The 25,077-nt window shown below is 36.2% G+C and overlaps 1 protein-coding gene across 1 annotated transcript in view; it reads right to left on the bottom strand.

The window, feature by feature from the left end:
* Nucleotides 1–25,077, bottom strand: part of PTPRD (protein tyrosine phosphatase receptor type D) — a 2,174,486-nt gene that overhangs the window by 1,342,174 nt on the left and 807,235 nt on the right. Inside the window, exon 6 of the mRNA XM_036854271.1 lies at nucleotides 174–212. The gene's annotated coding sequence lies outside the window, so the exon portion shown is untranslated. The remainder of the gene's footprint in view (nucleotides 1–173; nucleotides 213–25,077) is intronic.

Below are 25,077 nucleotides of genomic sequence, written 5' to 3'. Positions count from 1 at the left end.
TGTAATTGACCTTCTACTATTGGCTTTAGGAGATTCAACCTCAGGGGATGGAAATGAGGGGAGAAATCAAAAAAAGGATTAAGCCTGAGATAAAAAGAAAGATAACCTCCCAAAATTTGTGGCAAAAGAAATGAAAATATTGACAGTACTATAGAAAAAAAAAAGTGTCTTACCAGAATTTTGAAGTCACTGGATGATCCACAAGTCCAAGCCTAATTAGAAAAATAGAGAGAAAAAACCTTACTTTAGTTTTCTTGTTTTAAAAATACACAATTTTTTATAATTCTATAACATTATTACATTTATAAATATTGTAGACTGATGAAAATACCTTAGGAAACCATTTTTCTAGGTGAAAATATGTTTTTCACTTAAATTGTAGTGTTTATTTAGTCTCATATTGTGCCATTAAATAAACAAAGACAAAGAAAATACAGTCTAGATCTTGAAAATATGTTTCCAACTATTCAGGTGACCATAATTATTCAGTTTAATTCTTTAGATTCTCAAAAGAAGGTAGACTATTACTAAATATACTTGAAATCTCCAAATACTTATTACATGCATTTATTTTTCTTGTGAGCTAGGCAGACCAAAGCTTCATTTTTAAAAACGTTTTACCATTTTTCTGCCTTTGTTGGTATCAGACAGTCATTAGTTTTGACTTTGATTCATTTTTGAAAAGTAAATCCATGTAAGATATTATAATGACAAAAATAAAAGGGTTTTAATTTCCAAATTATATTAAAATGCAGCCTCTATGTTTTTAAGGTATTTGAAGTTCAAATGAAAGGCAGTATCTGAACAGCACAAATTCCCAAAAGAAGACCTAGCACCTGCTGTGGGATGCAAAGGTTTTATAAATGTTGTCTTGTGTAAAGGCAATGGCAAACACTGTGAGGCCTTTTGTAAATATGCCTGACTGCCTCTGTGTTTGAGCAGAAATATTGAACTTCTAACCATTATACTATAAAATAAAGGAGATTATTTTTTTAAACATATGATTATCACCTTTTCCTTTTACCTTGGGAATTAAGTTTGAAATTATATATTGTACAAGTATTGAAAAAACTATCTCTATAAAAGAGAATGAAGAATAACAATAAATGTGAAAATTTAACACTATGTGTATACAGTTTTCTGTGTCTATAAATATGTGTCTGCGTCTTATTGCCACAGCATTCAAATTAGGTTATCTGGCCAGAATTACATACATAATGCTGGACCACTAATTGGTAACAAATTGGCCAGAATGAACCTATTAAACTTCTTTCTCTAGGGCTTAGAATCATTTGAGAAGACCAGTGGTTCACTTGAGAGGAGCAAGCAGTGGATTTTGTTGTATTATGAGAGAGCCTGGCTTCAAAGGTACAAAGCCTCTGTCTCTGGATTTTAGTTCTTCTCATGAGAGCCATAGAAAATGTTTGGTATTTTTCTTTCCTTTTCACATTTTAGGTTATTTCTTTATTGTGAGTTATAAATCACACAAGAAACTTGCAAAAGTACAAATGTATATAGCTCAATAAATTATCACAAAATGAATGCTCATGTAATCAACACTCAGATCAAGAACTAGAACACAACTAACACACAGAGGCCCACAGCTTGGTCTGTCACTATGTGTGCATTTGTGTGTATGTGTGTGTGTATACACACATGTATATACACAACATACATACACAAACTATATATATGAATGGCTTATACACCCACAGTATATACACACATATACATACGTAAATACATATAGTTTAAACTCACTTGATTACTTCCTGTGGGTTATGCTAAAGCACAGGTTCGAATAAAGTGCAAACCAGTTGAGGCAACACAGATGCATATGCCGTGACTGTGGAAATGCAGCACTAATGTCACGTATTCATCATAATTTTGCATGGCATATTGACTATGTGTTGCCAGAGAGGGAAAATCCTTTGGACATGTTATGTAATGTCATTGAACATATTGTGTATTGTAATCACGATAAACTATTATATAAAAACTATATATATGTATTTGTCTGTTTCCAGATTTTTTGTTCATCCTATAGTTTTGCCTTAGTTTTCAACTTTATATAATTGAAATCATACACTGTATTTTCATGTATATTTAGTTTCTTTCCCTTAACATTTACGTGAGATTCATTCATCTTGTTGCTTGTAACTATAATTATTTTTCATTACTCTATAGAATTCCATTGGATAAATATTATGTGATTTATATATTCAATCCTCTATTGACAGATATGGATTGTTTCTACTTTCTAGTTATCATGAATAATTCTATTATAAGCATCCGTTTATACATGCACACATATTTGTCTTGGCTATTTCCTAGAAGTAATTTACTAGAGTACAGATGTTCTATTTTAGCAGACACTGCTGAATAGTGTATCAAAGTTGCCATTGTTGCACAAATTCACCAGAATATATTTTTATTCTGCTTAGCTTTAGCCATCAGTTTACTGTGTAGTATATACTTTTAATTGACATTTCTTTATTAATGTGTTTTAGTGCATTTTCATATATTTGTCATATATATATACATAATTCATACAAATATATATTTTTTCATTTAAGGAGATACTTTTCAATTTTCTTGTCCATTTAATGTAGGTTGTCTTCTCCTTATTAATTTGTAGAAGTGCTTTATATATTCTAGATATGAGTCCTTTGTTGGTTGTATTTGGTGAAATGTATTTCCCACTCCACAGCTCACCCTTTTACTCACTTATCGTGCCTCTTGTTGCAACTTAATTCTTAGTTTTATAGCAGTCAAATTTAACCACCTCTGTCTTTCTTTTTGTGGCCCATGTATTATACGAAGTGATCATATATACATATTCTTCTCTATCTTCTTCTGAAAGTTTGTTATTGTATGATTCTTCTGCCTCTCACATCTAATCCAAAAACCTACCCGAAATTAATGTTTTGCTCTGTGTGATTTGTGGTAAAATGTTATTATTTTCCAAATTGACCCAATAAAATTTATTGAAAATACCTTCCTTTTGTCGCTGCTCTGCAATGCTAGTTTTGTCATAAATTAAGTGTCCATAGATACTTGGGTGTTTCTAGATGTCAATGTATCCCATTTAACTATTTGTCTATATCACACGTGTCTATATCATATCTTACCACAACTTGATGTGGATAGAAGAGCAGGCCCCTCTACCTTTTCCTTAAGAGTTTATTGAATATTTAAAAAATATAATCCACATAACATAAAATTCACTGTTTCAAACTGGACAATTTAATGGTTTGTATTATGTTCACAATATTGTATAAACATCACCATTAATTCCAGAACATCTCCAAAATCTGAAAAGGAAACCCTATACCTATTAGTGATCAATCCCATTTCTCCCTTATCCACTTCCCCTGGCAACCTCTAATCTGCCACTCTGGATTTGCCTATTCTGGACAATTCATACAAATTAATCATACAATTTGTAGACATTTTTGTCTATCTTATTTCACTTAGCAAAATGTTTTCAAGGTCCATCTATGTTGTAGCACATAGCAGTATTTCCTACCTTTTTATGGCTGAATAATATTCCACTGAGTGGACACAGTACTTTTTTTAATCTATTCATCAGCAAAGAATAGATTTTGCTTATTTTCACTTTTTTTGTCAATTATGAATAACGTCACTATGAACATCCGTGGACAGGTTTTGTGCGTGAAAATATGTTTTTAGTCCTCTTGGGCATATATGTAGGAGTAGAATTTCTGAGTCATATGTTAATTCTATGTTTAACTGTTTGAGGAACTGCCAAACTCTATTCCAGAGTGGGTATGCCATTTTACATTCCTACCAGGAATGAATAAATGTTACAATTTCTCCATATCCTCGCCAAGACTTGTCACTTTCCACTCTTAAAAAATATGGCCATTATAGCCAGTGAGTGTGATAGTATCTCATTGTGGTTTTGATTTGCATTTCCCCAATGACTAACGATGGTGAACAATTTTTCATGTGGCTATTGGCCATTTGTCTATCTTCCTTGGAGAAATGTCTACTCTAATCCTTTGTTTATTTTTAGTCGGGTTATCTGTTTACTGTTGAGTTCTCACTATTCTTTTTATATTCTGGATATTAATCCCTTATCAGACATATAATTTGCAAACATTTTCTCCCATTCCATGGATTGCCTTTTAATTTTGTGTTATTTCACAAAAATGCACAATTTTCTATATAGAGGTTTCACACCTTCCAATAAATTCATTTCTATTTGATATTTTTATATTATTAAACATGGTATTTCTATTTTCTATTTATCACTTGTATGTAGAAATGCAATTGACTTTCTATTGACTTTATATTGAGCAATCTTAATTGACCTGTGTATTCTTTTCAATTTACTATCTGCACTCTCACATTATACACAAACAATGGTTTCATATATTCCACTTAAATCTTTGAACTTTAAAAATGTGCCTGTATACATGTATGTATGCATGCTTGGGTGTATGCACATCGGCATGTGTGTGAATGTGTGTGCATTTTGAATCACTGCACTCACTAGGACTACGAGAACAATGAACAGAAGAGCTGCTCCTGGGCACCCTTCTCTTGATCTCAAGGGAAACTTACCATTAAGTCCACTATTTGTTGTAGGTGTTTGGTAGATATTCCTTATCATAATGAGAAAGATTCCCTCTATTTTCAATTTACTACGAGTTTTAGTTAAACAGGAATTTTTATTATTCATCTCATTAATAGGTATGTAATTATTTAGATTGTCTTATTCTTTCTCACATCAGTTTTGTTAAGTTATATTTTAACTAGAAATTTACTTTATGCAAAATTTTATTTTTTAAAAAAGTTATTTCCAACATCCTTTCAACATCTTTTTCGTATCTTCAGGATTTGTAGAAACCTCTATTCCTGATATTATTCTTGACACCTCTCTTTTTTTAACTTGGTCACTAATATCAATATCTACCACTTTTATTAGTTTATTCAAAGAACCAATTTTAGTTTCGTTAATCCTCTCTATTGTATGTTTGGTACAATGTACAATATTTTTCATGCTATTACCTCCTGATCTTTATTATTTCTCTCCTTCTGTCTTTGGGTTAAATGTGCTGTTTTCCCTCAGTTTCTTGAGATGGATGCTTATAATCGATTTTCTGTCTTATTCTTTTCTTATATGTGTATTTGAAGTACACTTCACCCTAACATTGGTTTTAGTTTTTTTAATACAGCAGTTTAATTTTTATTCATTTCTAAGTATGTTAAAGTTGATTTTTTACTGAAGAAGTATTCCAAAAATGTATATTTTAATTTTCCTAATATCTGGAGATTTTGATTCAAATAACTTGTGCACAAAGCACTTAACTCAACATGATGCCAATCCTCTATAATATATTGAAATTTGCTTTATGATTCAGCATCTGATCAATTTTTATAAATGTTCTGTGTATCCTTGAAAATGATATACATTCTGCACTTAAGTGCATTGTTCTATATACATAAAATTATATTAAACATGTTAATCATGTTGTTCATTCAGATACTGGAAGATTCATGTTGTACACACCCCCCCACCATGATTTTAAGTTTGTCTTTTCTTCCTTTTAGTTCCATCTTTTAAAAAAAATTCTATATGTTAGGCTACATTAAGAAATACATACAAATTTCTAATTTTTAGATCCTTCTGTTCAATAGAAACTGTTCTTGTGAAGTAGTTCCATTTTATCCCTAATACTACATCTAAGGTCTGTTTGAAATTAATAGAAATGTCCCAGCATTTACATTGACTTTTCTCAAAAGAACAACAAATAATTTTAGTAGAAAGAAATGCATGTTAAAGTAAACATATAGGCTGTCAAATCACTAGTCAGAGTGGCAAGTGCATCCAGGGAGAGTCAAAGGAGGATTTAACTGGGGTGAATACATATTCCAATAGGGAAAAGTAGCTTATGCAACAACATGGATGGCAATGTATTCTATGTAGCTAGGGTCTGAGCGTGTGGTGGAAAGAGATATGACCAATATTTGAAGACATGTTTAAAATCAGATTTGAAGGGCTTGATAACAGCAAGGCTTTTATCGTTAGTGAGCAATTTGAAGATAAGGCAGAGAAAATTTTGGAGTAGGGTTCTGATGACCTTAACTAACACAAAGCAATCTGAGGAGGTAGTAGAGAAATATGAAAAGTAAAATTTTAAATGAGTTTTAGAATCCTGTAGCATCTCTTTGTGGGTAGTTCTAATAATCTACTGGACATGCAGATCTGGAGTTCAGGAGAAAGTTATAAACTGGAGCTATAGATTTGGGATTTATCAGTGTTTTAGTGATAAATGAAGCATGGGAGAAAAGGAGGATGATCATCAAAAGTGATGATCAGTAATGGATACTTAGGGGAACATCAACATTACTGGAATAGGCAGCAAAAATGTAATAAGCAAAATTGGTTGAGAAACTTGATAGACATTTCTCAAGTTTGAAGGAGGAAGGAGCCAAGAACAAATGGCGTCAGCAATGCAAAATGTTCTTCAGAGTGTTCCAAGATGATGACAACAAAATTTTGGCCTTCACTGTTGCCTTTAGTAAGAGACATTTAAGCAGAATATTGAGATTAAAAGTTGAACACTTTGAGTGATAAATGGTAACAAAGAAATATAGTTCATCGAATATAAGATTTTCTCTTTTGAATTTTGCTGAAAAAGGGAGGAAAAAGGGCAGAATAAAGGTTGGAGGGTGGTGATGGAGTCAAGGAAAGGTAGCTCTTGTTTACGTATAAGTTATGTTCAAAATTTTAGGTCATCAGAGAGCCTCACCCATATTCTTAGTCTGCTTTAAAAATATCTGCCCAACTTCTAAGGAAACTGTACTTGTTTCTCCTTTTCTTTTCAGGTAAGTATGTAACACAGAGCTTTCATATTTAGACTACTGGGTTTCCACCATTTGGATGTGTCCCTTAAAAGCATCAATTATTTTCACTCCTTTTATTAGCTTCTTTTGTTCAAGGTATATATGTCAAGTAATTTTCACTGGTACTTGTGGGATTATATTCAACTACATTGCTGAAATTTCAAGTATCCTTTTTATGTTATAAATACTCATTATACAACTATACAGAGACACAAAATCAATTATATTGTTACTATCTTTCTTTAGTTTTTTTCTGATAATTACTGAGCATAATTGTACTTTTGTCTATGCCATTCCAATTATTCCAAATGGTGTCCATTTTGTATACTCTTATTGTAAAAAGTTATCTTTTTCTTTCAGTTAAGCCCTTTAGAACACTCTGTTCCCACGTTTAACTTTCCATCCTCTCTGCACAGTCTCAGGCTCACAGATCCTCAGAGCGTTTTGTTAAATGAATAAGTAAGTATGAATGAAAAAAGTAAACGCACAAATGAATAAAATTGTTTTATGTAAATGGCAAGTCACCTGCCAAATGCATACTTCAGCTCTGTCAGAGGAAAGGAGCCACGTTATAAGGCTAAGGGCACTGACACCAAACAGAGTTTGTGTTTTGACTCTACTGCTTTTGAGTTTAATTAATTTAGATCTAACCTAACCTGCAGTTTACTTACCTATAAACAGAGATTTTCATATGCAATTGTCATAGGATTGTTATAATAAGTGTTATTTCTATGAAGATGCTTAAGATAGTTCTTTTGCCTGAGTGAGGGTTCATAAGTATAGATAAACCTGGATCTGAGATGCAGTCTGACCTTCCTAAGAGCCCATTTGTTTTTAGGTACCATAAACAATGATCTATTTTTCAATACCATCTGTGTAGTCAGCTGCTCACCGTCCATATCACCTTCCCTATCCAAAGTCATGACCTTTAAGTGGAAGAAGAGATTAATACAACACATATGCTATCCCAACCCCCAAGTCTTAGTGCTTTTTACTCAAAACTTAATTTATGTAAAATAAATACATATTTTGGAATTCTTCTGACTGACTAAATTGCCTTGCCAACAATTAAGAGTGGGTTTGATGAGTTCTCTTTAGGTCTCAGTTTTGCCTGGAACTTTTATCCAAGACGAAAAAACACAGGCTAATGTATGAATAGTCAAATTAATAATTAGAAAAGAGGAGCTTCAAGATGGCGGAAGAGTAAGACGCGGAGATCACCTTCCTCCCCACGGATACATCAGAAATACATCTACATGTGGAGTAACTCCTACAGAACACCTACTGAACGCTGGCAGAAGACCTCAGACTTCCCAAAAGGCAAGAAACTCCCCACGTACCTGGGTAGGGCAAAAGAAAAAAGAAAAAACCGAGACAAAAGAATAGGGACGGTACCTGCACCAGTGGGAGGGAGCTGTGAAGGAGGAAAGGTTTCCACACACTAGGAAGCCCCTTCGCGGGCGGAGACTGGGGGTGGTGGAGCGGGGAAGCTTTGGAGCCACGGAGGAGAGCGCAGCCACAGGGGTGTGGAGGGCAAAGCGGAGAGATTCCCGCACGGAGGCTCAGCGCCGACCAGCACTCACCAGCCCAAGAGGCTTGTCTGCTCAGGCGCCGGGGCGGGCGGGGCTGGGAGCTGAGGCTCGGGCTTCGGTCGGATCGCAGGGAGAGGACTGGGGTTGGCGGCGTGAACACAGCCTGAAGGGGTTAGTGCACCACAGCTAGCCGGGAGGGAGTCCGGGAAAAAGTCTGGAGCTGCCGAAGAGGCAAGAGACTTTTTCTTGCCTCTTTGTTTCCTGGTGCGCGAGGAGAGGGGATTAACAGCGCCGCTTAAAGGAGCTCCAGAGACGGGCGCGAGCCACGGCTATCAGCCCGGACCCCAGAGATGGGCATGAGACGCTAAGGCTGCTGCTGCTGCCACCAAGAAGCCTGTGTGCGAGCACAGGTCACTCTCCACACCTCCCCTCCTGGGGGCCTGTGCAGCCCGCCACTGCCAGGGTCCCGTGACCCAGGAACAACTTCCCCGGGAGAACGCACGGCGCGCCTCAGGTCACGCCGGCCTCTGCCGCCGCAGGCTCGCCCCGCCTCCTCCGTACCGCTCCCTCCCCCACCCCCACCCCCCCGCCTGAGTGAGCCAGAGCCCCCGAAGCAGCTGCTCCTTTAACCCCGTCCTGTCTGAGTGAAGAACAGACACCCTCAGGCGACCTACACACAGAGGCGGGTCCAAATCCAAAGCTGAACCCCGGGAGCTGTGCAAACAAAGAAGAGAAAGGGAAATTTCTCCCAGCAGCCTCAGAAGCAGCGGATTAAATCTCCACAGTCAACGTGATGTACCTGCATCTGTGGAACACCTGACTAGACAACGAACCATCCCAAATTGAGGAGGTTGACTTTGGGAGCAAAGATATATTATTTTTTCCCCTTTTCCTCTTTTTGTGAGTGTGTATGTGTATGCTTCTGTGTGTGATTTTGTCTATGTGATTTTGTCTATATAACTTTGCTTTCACCATTTGTCCCAGGGTTCTGTCTGTCCGTTTTTTTTTTTCTTTCTTTTTTACTTTTTAAAATTTTTTCTTAATAATTATTTTTTATTTTAATAACTTTATTTTATTTTATTTTATCCTCTTTCTTTCTATTTTTTCTCCCTTTTATTCTAAGCTGTGTGGATGAAAGGCTCTTGGTGCTCCAGCCAGGCATCAGGGCTGTGCCTCTGAGGTGGGAGAGACAACTTCAGGACACTAGTCCACAAGAGACCTCCCAGCTCCACGTAATATCAAACGGCAAAAATCTCCCAGAGATCCATCTCAACACCAAGATCCAGCTTCACTCAACGACCAGCAAGCTACAGTGCTGGACACCCTATGCCAAACAACTAGCAAGACAGGAACACAGCCCCATCCATTAGCAGAGAGGCTGCCTAAAATCATAATAAGGCCACAGACACCCCAAAACACACCACCAGATATGGACCAGCCCACCAGAAAGACAAGATCCAGCCTCATCCGCCAGAACACAGGCACTAGTCCCCTCCACCAGGAAGCCTACACAACACACTGAACCAACCTTAGCCACTGGGGATGGACACCAAAAACAACGGGAACTACGAACCTGCAGCCTGCGAAAAGGAGACCCCAAACACAGTAAGATAAGCAAAATGAGAAAACAGAAAAACACACAGCAGATGAAGGAGCAAGGTAAAAACCCACCAGACCTAACAAATGAAGAGGAAATAGGCAGTCTACTTGAAAAAGAATTCAGAATAATGATAGTAAAGATGATCCAAAATCTTGGAAATAGAATAGAGAAAATACAAGAAACGTTTAACAAGGACCTAGAAGAACTAAAGAGGAAACAAACAGTGATGAACAACACAATCAATGAAATTAAAAATTCTCTAGAAGGGATCAATAGCAGAATAACTGAGGCAGAAGAACAGATAAGTGACCTGGAGATAAAATAGTGGAAATAACTACTGCAGAGCAGAATAAAGAAAAAAGAATGAAAAGAACTGAGGACAGTCTCAGAGACATCTGGGACAATATTAAATGCACCAACATTCGAATTATAGGGGTCCCAGAAAAAGAAGAGAAAAAGAAAGGGACTGAGAAAATATTTGAAGAGATTATAGTTGAAAACTTCCCTAATATGGGAAAGGAAATAGTTAATCAAGTCCTGGAAGCATAGAGAGTCCCATACAGGATAAATCCAAGGAGAAACATGCCAAGACACATATTAATCAAACTATCAAAAATTAAATACAAAGAAAATATATTAAAAGCAGCAAGGGAAAAACAACAAATAACACACAAGGGAATCCCCATAAGGTTAAAGGCTGATCATTCAGCAGAAACTCTACAAGCCAGAAAGGAGTGGCAGGACATATTTAAAGCGATGAAGGAGAAAAACCTACAACCAAGATTACTCTACCCAGCAAGGATCTCATTCAGATTTGATGGAGAAATTAAAACCTTTACAGACAAGCAAAAGCTGAGAGAGTTCAGCACCACCAAACCAGCTTTACAACAAATGCTAAAGGAACTTCTCTAGGCAGGAAACACAAGAGAAGGAAAAGACCTACAATAACAAACTCAAAACAATTAAGAAAATGGTAAGAGGAACATACATATCAATAATTACCTTAAATGTAAATGAATTAAATGCTCCCACCAAAAGACACAGACTAGCTGAATGCATACAAAAACAAGACCCGTATATATGCTGTCTACAAGCAACTCTATGCCAATAAAATGGACGACCTGGAAGAAATGGACAAATTCTTAGAAAAGCACAACCTGCCGAGACTGAACCAGGAAGAAATAGAAAATATGAACAGACCAATCACAAGCACTGAAATTGAAACTGTGATTAAAAATCTTCCATCAAACAAAAGCTCAGGACCAGATGGCTTCACAGGCGAATTCTATCAAACATTTAGAGAAGAGCTAACACCTATCCTTCTCAAACTCTTCCAAAGTATAGCAGAGGGAGGAACACTCCCAAACTCATTCTACGAGGCCACCATCACCCTGATACCAAAACCAGACAAAGATGTCACAAAGAAAGAAAGCTACAGGCCAATATCACTGATGAACATAGATGCAAAAATCCTCAACAAATTACTAGCAAACAGAATCCAACAGCACATTAAAAGGATCATACACCATGATCAAGTGGGGTTTATTTGAGGAATGCAAGGATTCTTCAATATATGCAAATCAATCAATGTGATACACCATATTAACAAATTGAAGGAGAAAAACCATATGATCATCTCAATCGATGCAGAGAAAGCTTTCAACAAAATTCAACACACATTTATGATAAAAAACCCTGCAGAAAGTAGGCATAGAGGGAACTTTCCTCAACATAATAAAGGCCATATATGACAAACCCACAGCCAACATTGTCCTCAATGGTGAAAAACTGAAACCATTTCCACTAAGATCAGGAACAAGACAAGGTTGCCCACTCTCACCACTATTATTCAACATAGTTTTGGAAGTTTTAGTCACAGCAATCAGAGAAGAAAAAGAAATAAAAGGAATCCAAATCAGAAAAGGAGAAGTAAAGCTGTCACTGTTTGCAGGTGACATGATACTATACATAGAGAATCCTAAAGATGCTACCAGAAAACTCCTAGAGCTAATCAATGAATTTGGTGAAGTAGCAGGATACAAAATTAATGCACAGAAATCTCTGGCATTCCTATACACTAATGATGAAAAATCTGAAAGTGAAATTATAAAACACTCCCATTTACCACTGCAACAAAAAGAATAAAATATCTAGGAATAAACCTACCTAAGGAGACAAAAGACCTGTATGCAGAAAACTATAAGACACTGATGAAAGAAATTAAAGATGATACAAATAGATGGAGAGACATACCATGTTCTTGGATTGGAAGAATCAACATTGTGAAAATGACTCTATTACCCAAAGCAATCTACAGATTCAATGCAATCCCTATCAAACTACCACTGGCATTTTTCACAGAACTAGAACCAAAAATTTCACAATTTGTATGGAAACACAAAAGACCCTGAATAGCCAAAGCAATCTTGAGAACGAAAAATGGAGCTGGAGGAATCAGGCTCCCTGACTCCAGACTATACTATAAAGCTACAGTAATCAAGACAGTATGGTACTGGCACAAAAATAGAAATATAGATCAATGGAACAGGATAGAAATCCCAGAGATAAACCCACACACGTATGGTCACCTTATCTTTGATAAAGGAGGCAAGAATATACAGTGGAGAAAAGGCAGCCTCTTCAGTAAGTGGTGCTGGGAAAACTAGACAGGTACATGTAAAAGTATGGAATTAGAACACTCTCTAACACCATACACAAAAATAAACTCAAAATGGATTAAAGACCTAAATGTAAGGCCAGACACTATCAAACTCTTAGAGGAAAACATAGGCAGAACACTCTATGACATAAATAACAGCAAGATCCTTTTTGACCCACCTCCTAGAGAAATGGAAATAAAAAAAAAAATAAACAAATGGGACCTAATGAAATTTAAAAGCTTTTGCACAGCAAAGGAAACCATAAACAAGACCAAAAGACAACCCTCAGAATGGGAGAAAATATTTGCAAATGAAGCAACTGACAAAGGCTTAATCTCCAAAATACACAAGCAGCTAATGCAGCTCAATATCAAAAAAACAAACAACTCAATCCAAAAATGGGCAGAAGACCTAAATAGACATTTCTCCAAAGAAGATATACACATTGCCAACAAACACATGAAAGAATGCTCAACATCATTAATCATTAGAGAAATGCAAATCAAAACTACAATGAGATATCATCTCACACTGGTCAGAATGGCCATCATCAAAAAAATCTAGAAACAATAAATGCTGGAGAGGGTGTGGAGAAAAGGGAACCCTCTTGCACTGTTGGTGGGAATGTAAATTGATACAGCCACTATGGAGAACAGTACGGAGGTTCCTTAAAAAACTAAAAATAGAACTACCATACAACTGAGCAATCCCACTACTGGGCATATACCCTGAGAAAACCATAATTCAAAAAGAGTCATGTACCACAATGTTCATTGCAGCACTATTTACAATAGCCAGGACATGGAAGCAACCTATGTGTCCATCGACAGATGAATGGATAAAGAAGATGTGGCACATATATACAATGGAATATTACTCAGCCATAAAAAGAAACGAAATTGAGTTATTTGTAGTGAGGTGGATGGACCTAGAGTCTGTCATACAGAGTGAAGTCAGTCAGAAAGAGAAAAACAAATACCGTATGCTAACACATATATATGGAATCTAAGAGAGAGAAGAAAAAAAAAAAAGAAGGTCATGAAGAACCTAGGGGTAAGACGGGAATAAAGACACAGACCTACTAGAGAATGGACTTGAGGATATGGGGAGGGGGAAGGGTAAGCTGTGACAAAGTGAGAGAGTGGCATGGACATATATACACTATCAAACGTAAAACAGATAGCTAGTGGGAAGCAGCCGCATAGCACAGGGAGATCAGCTTGGTGGTTTGTGACCACCTAGAGGGGTGGGATAGGGAGGGTGGGAGGGAGGGAGACGCAAGAGGGAAGAGATATGGGAACATATGTATACGTATAACTGATTCACTTTGTTATACAGCAGAAACTAACACACCATTGTAAAGCAATTATACTCCAATAAAGATGTTTAAAAAATTAATAATTAATATCCTCCTCTTTTTATTGTTTATATGTCCTTCATAATTTATCTGATTGGGCAGTATCTTGATGGGGTCATGCTACTTAAACTTCTATATGCATTTCTTTGACTTAGTAGATAACAGAAAAAATTTGAAGCTTTAAGAATTCTGCACATATAGTACTGATTTCTATCATTCTCAAGTTAAATTTTAACTCAGTTGGGTGACTTAATTCCATCTTCCAAATTATTGCACTCAAGTAATAATTTATGATGAATTATAAAGGAGATTCATGGAATTATTTACATCTGATGGAAGAATGCTTTTTACCTTTTTTTTTTTTTTTAAGGGAAACTATAGTTGTTTTTAGAAGTAGAAAGCAGGGCAGATGGATTGGAGGCAAAAGATTCTATTAAACACATGTATGTTCTGTAGACCTTGAATGTAGATGTTAAAGGCTAGATAAGTTTTATCAGCTTTATTAATTATTTAAAACTCTACAAGACTGAGTTCAAAGAATTGATGATGAGTTGACATATTTACATTATTTTAGTTTAGCTTAAATGGCTCTAATTGATTAAATATAGGTTACCTACTATAATATACAAAACCTTTTCTATTACAGCAGTGACTTCACTAGTGATATAAATTGACACTTTCTTAATTTTGCTTTGAAGAAAGGTGTTTCTTTCAAAGGTATTTTATGAAAAAATATATTTATTGCTGTATCCCTCCTCTTAGTATCCACGATGCACGTTAGCAAATGAAGAACTATTAGATGCATTTAAGAGGGAGAGATTTAATTTGGCTTAAGATGCCTTACACCAAATTTCATCAAACTCACTTAAACCATGGAAAGGGGTTTTTTTTTGGTTTTTTTTTTCATATAAATCTTATAGCTCTGTGAATCAAAGTTGCTCACACTGAATGTGAATATGACTAGCTGTAATATTAAATGTAGTTTGATGTAGGAATAATTAATTCCACCATATTTCAAAAACCTCTACTTTTTTTTCCTTTTATCTTGTTACAATAATATCTATATATTCACTCACCCATTCAGAAAAAAATTTATGAATCATAAACAAATATGACTGAGACTCAGTTTCTGCTTTTAAAAGGGTCATGTTAGCGCAAACTGCAGTAAACAAATAATTGCCAGCTATGGTAAATGTTATAAGTATTTGTACATAGAACCACAAACTGATTACACAAACGTGCTTTCAGATTCTAGTGATATAGATACAATTCTCCAAATTGTCAAAATCAATACCTTTTCAGGGCTCATACGGCTACTGTTTGCCTACTCCTTTTGCTCAGAGGGATCAATGAGAGCAATACCTTAATTTCTCCCCCTGATCTTGACAATCCTAAAGACTAAGCAACTGAGTGGAAGAACTAGAGGAGTTTTATCATGGATGAATTTCACTTAGATCCTACATACTTTTTGTAAAAATCAGTTTCAGTCTCCCACTAGAAGGCCAATTGCATTCATTTTGTCTGTCCTATTTACTACTGCACACCTGTGCCTAGAATCTAGAGTTTAACACTTGGAAGGTACTACATAAGTGTTTGTTGAATCAACTGCTTTTTTCAGGCTGAGTTTTTGGTATTCACGGTACCAGTGATGTCAGCTCATGAACCCATCACCTTTATACTTCAGGCACTTCATTTCTCAAAATTCCAACTTTAACCACAACACCATGGGAGAGAGGTAACCTCTCCAAACAAGTCCCCTCATGGTAACAACTACAGAAACCCTATCACACTTTCTAACCTAGAAGGATGGGTAGAACCAGTTAGAAATGTCTCATAACAAGATCCTTCATCCCCATCAGGCTCAGAAGAAGTTCCCAAGTTTAATAATTTTGCAGATAAGCTGATTCTTGGTTATTTAAGCTCTGCTGAAGCACTAAGTCAGAAATACCATTTTCTGGGACCTAAATCTCTGATTCTGACACGTTTAGTATCCCGTTGTTCCCAGTCTGTTTCTTCATTACCAAATACTCTAATGATCTACTCTACTTGCCAGCCCCTACCCTGTGTTTAATTCTAATTGGTGAAGATGCCGTAATAAATCCCTTAAGCTTTTATTTGTGTGGCAAGTTTCACTAGGAGACTCCATCTCCTGCTAGTTTTTCATCTTTCTGCCGGCTGGCTGATCTGCTCCTGCATGTGTCTATAGCACCTAGAGACCTGTTAAAGCCTCATATTTGGATCTCCAGAGTGGATTCCACCTGCTTGAAATCATGCTTTATAAAAGAATAATATGAAAAAATAAACAAATAAATAAAAGAATAATATGGAAAACCCTATTAGTGTGTTTATTTGTTTTACATATTTAATTGAGAATACATTTTGAAAACAAATATCCCTTTTTTTACCCCTATGTGGAGTAGTTTCTTGAAACAGAATGCTCTTTATTTCTACATAATAAAGTATAAAAGCAGGTGTTTGGGGAAACTAGATACATGGAGAAAAGTCACTGAAGTTCTTGGTGTTCACAGCTAGTCCTGTAGATAGTGTTATACAAAGTGATTCATAAATACCTAAATGAGCTACAAACAATTTTCAGTTAGTTGGTGTTCATGGTGACTCAGATGGCAGGTGATGAAGCATGGAAATTGTTTCAAAGAATACATTTCCAACATAAACGTACTGTTTTCTTGAGTGATTCCCGAGGAGATAATTTTTTAGTTCCTGTTGGAATAGCTGGTTCTGTAAACAGAATCAGTTCTATTTGCTGTGATTTTTCCTTGTTCATGGTAGATTTTAAAAAATGTAGAAAGATATCAGACCAATCATTTTAATATTATATAAGTTTAAGGTACACAGCATTATAGTTCAAGATCTGTATACACTACAGAATGATCACCACTACAAGCCTCGTTACCATCCATCACCATACCTTCACCCATCTCACCGTGCCCACACCCCCTAAATCCCTTCCCCTTTGGTAACCATCAGTCTGTTCTCTATATCTATGAATTTGTTTTTGTTTTGTTTGTTTCTTTTGTTTTTTATAGATTCCACATATGAGTGAAATCATCACACCAGTCTTGAGAGAGGAAAAAACAACAACTGCATTTTGCTTTCTTAATGTCCTTTATTTTGCCATGCCTAAGTTTGGGAATTAGGTTGTTCTGGATTGTAAGAAGCAGTTTAAAACAAGGAAATGTGATCCTGCTTCACAGGTTTCAAACTGCTGCCACTATTTTGAAGAATGACTTCAGGAACTAGATTTTATGATAACTGCATCCAAATGATGGAACTTTCATCAAAGAATGGGGTACATTTTTATTTGTCTGTTATTTGACACATATGTAAGGCTCACTATGGACCAGGACCTGCTCTGCTACACATATTAATTCAATGGGGACTTAAAATAGCCTTAGCAGCTACATGTTATCATCACCATCTCCATTTCATAGAAAGGACACAAAAGCACGGAGATGAACAACCTACTCCTGGTCACACAGCTAGTAAGCAACAAAGCCAGGATTTGAACCCCAGCAGTGTAGGTCCACAGTCTGTGTCCTTAACCATTTTATCATACTGTTCCTCAAGTGGCCTAATAAAAAGTAACAAATGAAATACTGTACCATATGCCAAAGATGGGAATAAGTCACAGAGAAAGCAAGTTTCAGCAACATCACCACGACGAAGCCTGCACAAGTATCTCCTTGTCAGATGACCAGTGCCCCTCTCCCTTATCAAAGATTAATACGTTGACTAGCATTATAACTTACAACTGGATACCCAAACAGAGAACAGAGCTTCCCTTCAAAGTCTCTCTATCACCTGGCAAAAATCACACTGTGATTAAAACTTGTATTCTGACGTCAGCCAGACTGGGTTTTGGATCTTAACTCTTAATCTTACTATCGCTGAGCAAGTTATTTATTCCTTGAAATATTTAATATTCACTACAACCTAATTAAGAAGGTACTATCCTTATATCCATTTATACACAACAAAACTGAGTCACAGCAAGTTTTAGTAACTTGCCCAAGGTCACACAGCAATGATGGCAGTCTTGTTTCCTACCCAGGCAGTCTGGCACCAGAGTGCAAGCTCATTGAATCACATTGAGAATTAAATGAGAAGCACCTTCTCTGACATCCCTCAGTCAATTCTTTATTTTGTTTTTGAAGCATCTGTACCTCTCCTTCTGAGCACTTGCAATACTTAGGTAATACTTTATTTTGTTGTAAAGAGGTTTTATAAAAATCTGTCTTCCACTGTGACCTAACATGTTGAAAACAGAGACATTGTTGATTTGACTCACTGAATAACCAAAGATAATGCCTTACACCCATTAGGTCATTCAGCACGTCGAATGAAAGGATTAAAGAGTAAATTAATCAATAAATGATAGCCTGAAGTGCTTGGCAATTAGTAAGTGCTCAATAAATACCTATTATTAAGACTATAAACTGGAACATAATTAATTCATCATACAGCTTTTATGTGAGATCTCCAGCAACTTTAATGATAACCCAAAATTTGGAAACTGTAAATATATGCTTGAAAATATCATTTGCATGTAGTTTCAATGCAGCACTGGCACATTATCAATATATCAGAAATCAATTAAAAAAATTCCTTTGAAGCTGATTCCCATGATAACAAGCTAAATAATAGCTATGTAGAATAAATAAATGGTTTTGATTAAAACGTTTTTTAATGTCCAAAGACAAGTGGATTGGTAAAACATAGTTAACATGAAAAATACTTAATTCTTATAAATTAAAATATGGAACTATTTAACCAAAATAAAGTACAGTTGATCCTGGAACAACACGGGTTTGAACTGTAGGGGTCCACTTACATGCATCTTTTTCACTAACTACTTACACGACCCACATGGTTGGCTGAATCCGCAGATGCGGAACCGTATATAGGAAGGACCTACTGCAAAGTTACAGGCAGCTTTCAGACTGGGGTTTGGTGCCTTAAGTCCCTCATTGTTCAAGGGCCAACTGTAGACTCAGACTAAAATGCAGACATTGGGAAGGAACCAAAGTTCATCATATCTGTACCTTTTCTTCAATAATTATGTTAACTAGCTATAGATTGAGTGGCTATGTCTTAGATGCAGCGTGGGAATAAAACAGCTTTATGTCTTGTGCTATGCTAAATATAAACTTTTTTTAAGGATTAATTCAGTAATTCTATTACTTTTGTTCATGAGCTGTTTCCTAGAACTAAAATCAATCCCACCTGGAGAGAGAAGTAGAGCAAAAAAAAAAAAAAAAAATTCCTTTCTATTTCTTCCACAAAATGACTCACAAAATGAGATCAGAATTTGGAAAACATCACTCCATTCCATTTCTCTTTCTTCAATCACCATCACTACCCAAATAATTTTGGCTGAATCTAGCCTCCTGGACAATCTCTGGATAAAAAACTATATGGTCATGGAGAATGCACACAGACAGCAAGATGATGTAACTCAGCCCACTAAAAATGGATACCCTTTAGCTAGAGGTCATTCTTTTAATTTCCAGGACAAATAACTATTTGTATATACCAGGACAAATTACTATTTCCTTCAGCAGTACCGTCATGATTTTTACTCATTTACATATCACAACACTTCTCAGAAGGTTTTAGCTGTTTCATTCTCCTGCACAAACTTTCTGAAGATTCTAAACTCAAGAGCAGAGTATCCCTTTTATTGCTCATAATCCTTACCACAGTATATGTGACCTTACATGTTCTGGCCCTTTGCCTACCTTTATAACCTCAATTTCTTTCCCATCTTTGTACTCTAGCATATGGACCTTTTTCCCCATTTCTAAAATTCACTGTGTTCCGTCACCTCCACAATGCCTTTGCATGTGGTGTGGTAAGACAGGAGTAATGTATTGAGTCCAGGTCTGAATTACATACTCAGCAGGAGTTTATATCCTGGGCAAGACTATTCAATGTTAGGAGATGAAGTTATACAAGATGTGTTCGAAAAGTACTTCCTTTTGACAGATGCAGTACTCATTTCTTTTTTTAACTCTCATAAGACATAATCTAGAGAAGTATACTGCCAAAACAAATGCCTGGACCACAAAGCAAAGTGGAAGAACAAAGAAACGGAATATTCTGAAACTGCAAACAGTACCAGTTCTAGATGCATTAGAAAAGTTGAACAGTTAAAAACTCAGCTGAGCCTCCTAGAAACCTGTAAAAGAACAGCAGCAGGAAATTGAACATGAGCGACATCTCCATTGCTACAGAGAAAAGTATTACAGAAATAAAGAGGTTTCTGATGTTTCTAAAGGTGTAGATGTTTTATCAAGGCTTGGAAAAAAGGGAGGGACCACTCCGGGGAGTAGTTCCTGACAGAGGTATCGGGCCTCACCTGACCAACCTGGGAATAAAAGCTTCAGGACTATCAATAGTTTCAGATCAAGCTGATTTTCCAGATGAAACACGTGTGAGGTTAAACAATGAACTCTCCCAAGAAAGCACGTTACATAGGCTTAAGTATTTCCATAGCTAGAGTTAGGGGTAGCATTTGGCACACAGGACAAAACAGTATTCCTGCTCACAAGAAAGTGTGTGAGCTATGTCATAAGACAGAAACAAAATTCATTACAGCATCAGGGCTCCAGAGATCCAGGGCTCAAATAAGAAATGGAAATTAAAAGGTTTTGAATATATCATTTGGGAAAGAAAGTCACCTCAGTTTCTACCTAATGAGTGAGTCTGCCATCTTTACAAGATTGTAAACTTAGCAAGATGGCCGGAAAATTTCAAATGACACTCTCTGGGAAAGGATCGTATGTGCAGGTAGATTTCCTCCATGGTCAATGTAGTGCCATGATTAGGTTAATGACAGAAGTGATCCTGTAGGAGTTCACAGGTTTTGGAAACCAGAGAGCTGACTGACATCTTAGCAAGTCTGATTGAAGTAAGATTTTCGTGTAATACCTTCCTTCCACCAGTCACCACTAAATATCTGATTCACTGCTATAGGATATAGGTCTCATGTTTTCTAAATTTGGTAAATATAAAGCCTGTGCTATAATCATCTACTCACTCACTGTAGTTTTTAAAAACTGAGAACGCACACTAAAGGAATCCTTGAATATTTCCATGAATGTTCATTCACATCAGCACTGTTCTTTGTATCAGGAACAATAAAAAAGGGACAATGATCCATTGGAAGTAATAAATTGTGGTATAAGCTATCAATGAACTCTGGCTACGTGCATTAATGTAGATGATTCAGAACCAATGGTAGCAAAAGAAAAAAGAATATTATGGCCAGCATGATTTGATGTGTTTAAAGTTCGAAAACATGCAAAACTAACTGCGAGGGATATGAACTCAATAAAAACTACAGAGAAAATCAGGATGGTGGTTACCTGAGTGTGGAGGAGTATATATGAAGTGCTGAAAGAACTAGAAGCAATTTTACTTAATGACAGCTGCTGAGGTCACCTGCACTACTCAGAAATCAGAGCAGTTACCACTGACTCGCTGGCTAAGCAAACAAATTCATTTTGGATTTTAGATTAAGAATTTTGGCTTTTGATTTACTTGGAGTTTTACATCACAAGGTGATGCAATTAGGGAACTTTAGTCAATCTCTGGGAATTTAATAATGGAAGAATTATACTGTCTATATTTGAGGCTATCTATGTCAGAAACATTATATGATTGCACACTGATATTTATCGTGTAATATTTTAATCTATAATTAAAAACATGGCTGGCAATAATTTGAGATGGGGGAAATTAGTAGTGTCAGGAAGCCCAACAAGTTGAGAGAACCCTAGATGGAGGATGTTGGGTAAAAATCTTCCTTCGTTTTCGTGAGGGTATCCATTAGAGCAAGCCACCTGGCCTTCTCCCAACTCCTCTCATGCCAAAGGTTGTCAGAAGGTATTGAGCACATCTAGCTCAGCCCCCTGTGGGCTGTAGCTTCTCTCAGTGCTTGTTGGTCCTCACATCTCAGTCAATTTCTTTGATTTCATGTGATAAGCTTAGAGGGGACAATTCGGTCCTACCAGGAATGCCTTCACTTGTTCAGCTGTGCCAATACCTAAGTTGGAAAGTCTGCTTAAATCAGTGATGGGGTATTAAGTTATTTGCCTAAACTTTTAAAAATACATTTTCCCATCATCTTTAGAATAAAACTGGCTATTTGACCTCTATTTCTCTGCCTCCTGGGTCTTAATTCCGAATTGATTCTCAGCTCAGGAGGGGAAGAACAGGGTATTATTTATTGATCCCCTAAACCCTAACAGCAGTGAATATAATGCAAAACTGGATGGCATCATCAAATATTTATTATTATCAGATCAATCATTGTTTAACAGTCTTAATTCAAGACTCCATAACAAGACAATATTCTATATAAAATCCACAGAGTGTACACACCCCAGGGTCAGTGGAGGAAGTATGCCTTTTTAATAATAAATCAGTTTTGTGTGTTCTAATTTTTTTTTTTTTTTTTGAGGAAGGAAGGCCCCAGGAAGGGATTTATATTAAAAATCTGGCAGATCATTTGGAAACCTCATAGACAGAAGGTAGGAGTATAGTAATTAGGACAGCTCTCACTTAGGAACACTTCCTGCCTCTGTTCCCCTTCATCTGAAAGGAAGGAAGGAAGAAATGAAAAAAAAAACAAAAAGAAAAGAAAAAGAAGTTGAATTCACTTAAAGTTGGGTTCAGCCAAACTCACTTCAAATAACCAGCCATCTTTTCTTAGTACCTAAATAAAATAAGGGATGCTCATATGTTAATTGATGTTTGTGAAATTACTTATACAGCACTTCATAAGGAATAGCTATGTGATTTTGGAAAAGAGTATTTCAACTGATAACAACTGAAAACATTAACTTTTGTGTGATTAATGTAAATCTGTTTTACTTAACATTACCCCTGGTTTATCAACCATTACTAATACAAATTGCAAAGGTTTTACCATTATATCAACTTCTTTATTCACGTCCCCAATACATATCCTAAATGTGATCAAAGGTGATAATTATTTAGATGTTTAAATTTATTCTAACAATTGTATATTCCAAGTATCTATCACTGAAATGCTCATAAACAAAATAATGTTAATGGCACTCAGAAAAAAAAACTCTTTTTGCTCTTCTTCAATTTTAAAGCAAACCAAAATATGGCCGGAAATAAACAGATTAAACTTCTAGTCTATAGTACCAATGCAAAGGAAAATAGACTCCCTGGCTAACGAATTCACAAACCAAGATGCCTCTACCATAAACTCTCTTTGCTGAGAATTACTTATTCCTTTTTTTGTCCCAGACCTACATCAAGATTTCCACTTGTTTCACAGTAAACAGTTGGAGTGTTCTTTAAAGCAGAGTGAACATTATAGATTTCATTAAACTGTAAATGGCTAATGTCCTTTAACTTCCCACAGAGAATTGTATTTTTTTAAAAATCTATGTTTATTAATGTAAGTAATTCCCCCTTTAGCATAATATTAGGCATCTTGAAAAAGTGACATTTCCAACCACTGCCAGGATATCTTGTGAGGAAGTATCATTTTTATGAAACTATTGGGATAATAAAGGTTATTCATTGGAAGAACCCAGATATTCCAGGGGCTCAATGACCTAATGGAAAATTTCCTATTTACCTCAGTTTCCAAATTTAGATCCTCCCTCCCATCCTGAAGCCCATCTGCTTCCTCCAAAGGCCCAAGATTCTGCCTTATTCATTTCTGTATGGGATACTAAATAGAGGTGCTCAAGGCAGAGACAGATTAACGGGCAGCCAGTCAGTTTCACAAACACCAATTGTTTAAAAGCATTAAAGCATAATTGGGGAAAAGAACTGGAAATACGAAGCTGGTTAATTTTGATCTTCTAACGCAACTCTTCATATAACTGTGGAATGATCTTTGTCACTCTCCTGCACCCATACTTGAATATAAAACTTCTCAGGGTTATTATGTATATAGAGCTCCTTCAAGATGACTTGAGATTCAGACTTTTTTTAAACCCCTGCCCAGGCTTGGAGAACTGAAGGATCAGTTTTGACAAACAGATATAGCCCTGGTGCCACCAATGAAACCTCGATGTTGGTCAGTGTTGCTGAATCCTCTACATCACTAAAGTTACCAGAAAGTTTATGTTCAGTATTCTTAGTCCTGGGACACTGATACAGCCTGTTTTCTTTTTGAATACCAAGATTATTAGCTAAATTATGAATGAAGTCATCAAATGTGGATGTGAATCCCAGGTCTGCCATTGACTAGCTCTATGACTTTAGGAAAATTAACTCAACATTGTAACCTTACTTAACCCATCTGTAAAATGGGAGTACCACCTACCTCTAATGAATTGAATTAAATTAAAGTATTAAACCCCAGTACCTCAGAATGTAACTGTATTTGGAAATAGGGTCTTTTATAGAAATAATCAAGCCAAAATGAAGTTATATTGAATTAGGATGGGCCCCTAATCCAACATGACTCATGTCCTTATGAAAAGAACACCACGTAAAAAGACACCCAGAAAGAACATCACATGAGGATGAAGGCGGAGATTGGAATAACACATCTGCAAGTCAAGGAGTGCCAAAATTGCCAAGAAAAAAAAAAAAAAAAAAACTGAAGCTAAGGAAAAGGCATGAAATTAATTCCCCACCACAGCCCTCAGAAGGAACCAGCCCTGCTGACACCTTGATTTCAGACTTCTAGCTCCAGAACTGTGAGACAATAAATTTCTGTTGTTTAAGCCACTCAGTTTGTGGTACCTGGTTATGGTAGACCTAGGAAACCAATATACTACCTAACAAAGTGATTATGAGATTTAAATGACTTGTAAAGCACCTGGCATAAGATAAGCCCTTGATAAATTATTATGAATAATAACAGTGTTGGAATATTTTTGCAACATAACCATTAGAAGACTATGCAACAGCTATTCTTGATTTATTCTTCATTTCTATTTTTGGAAATTTAGATATTAAAATATTCTGGTAGGAAGGCATTAAGGAAGGCAGGAATTACAAAGGAGAATAAATCTCATGCCAATGTGTGCTAAT

The sequence above is a fragment of the Balaenoptera musculus genome, chromosome 6 (genome assembly GCF_009873245.2).
Source record: "Balaenoptera musculus isolate JJ_BM4_2016_0621 chromosome 6, mBalMus1.pri.v3, whole genome shotgun sequence".
NCBI lineage: Eukaryota > Metazoa > Chordata > Mammalia > Artiodactyla > Balaenopteridae > Balaenoptera > Balaenoptera musculus.
Note: the sequence above shows the minus strand (reverse complement) of the source record. Positions and strands in the feature narration are given on the sequence as shown.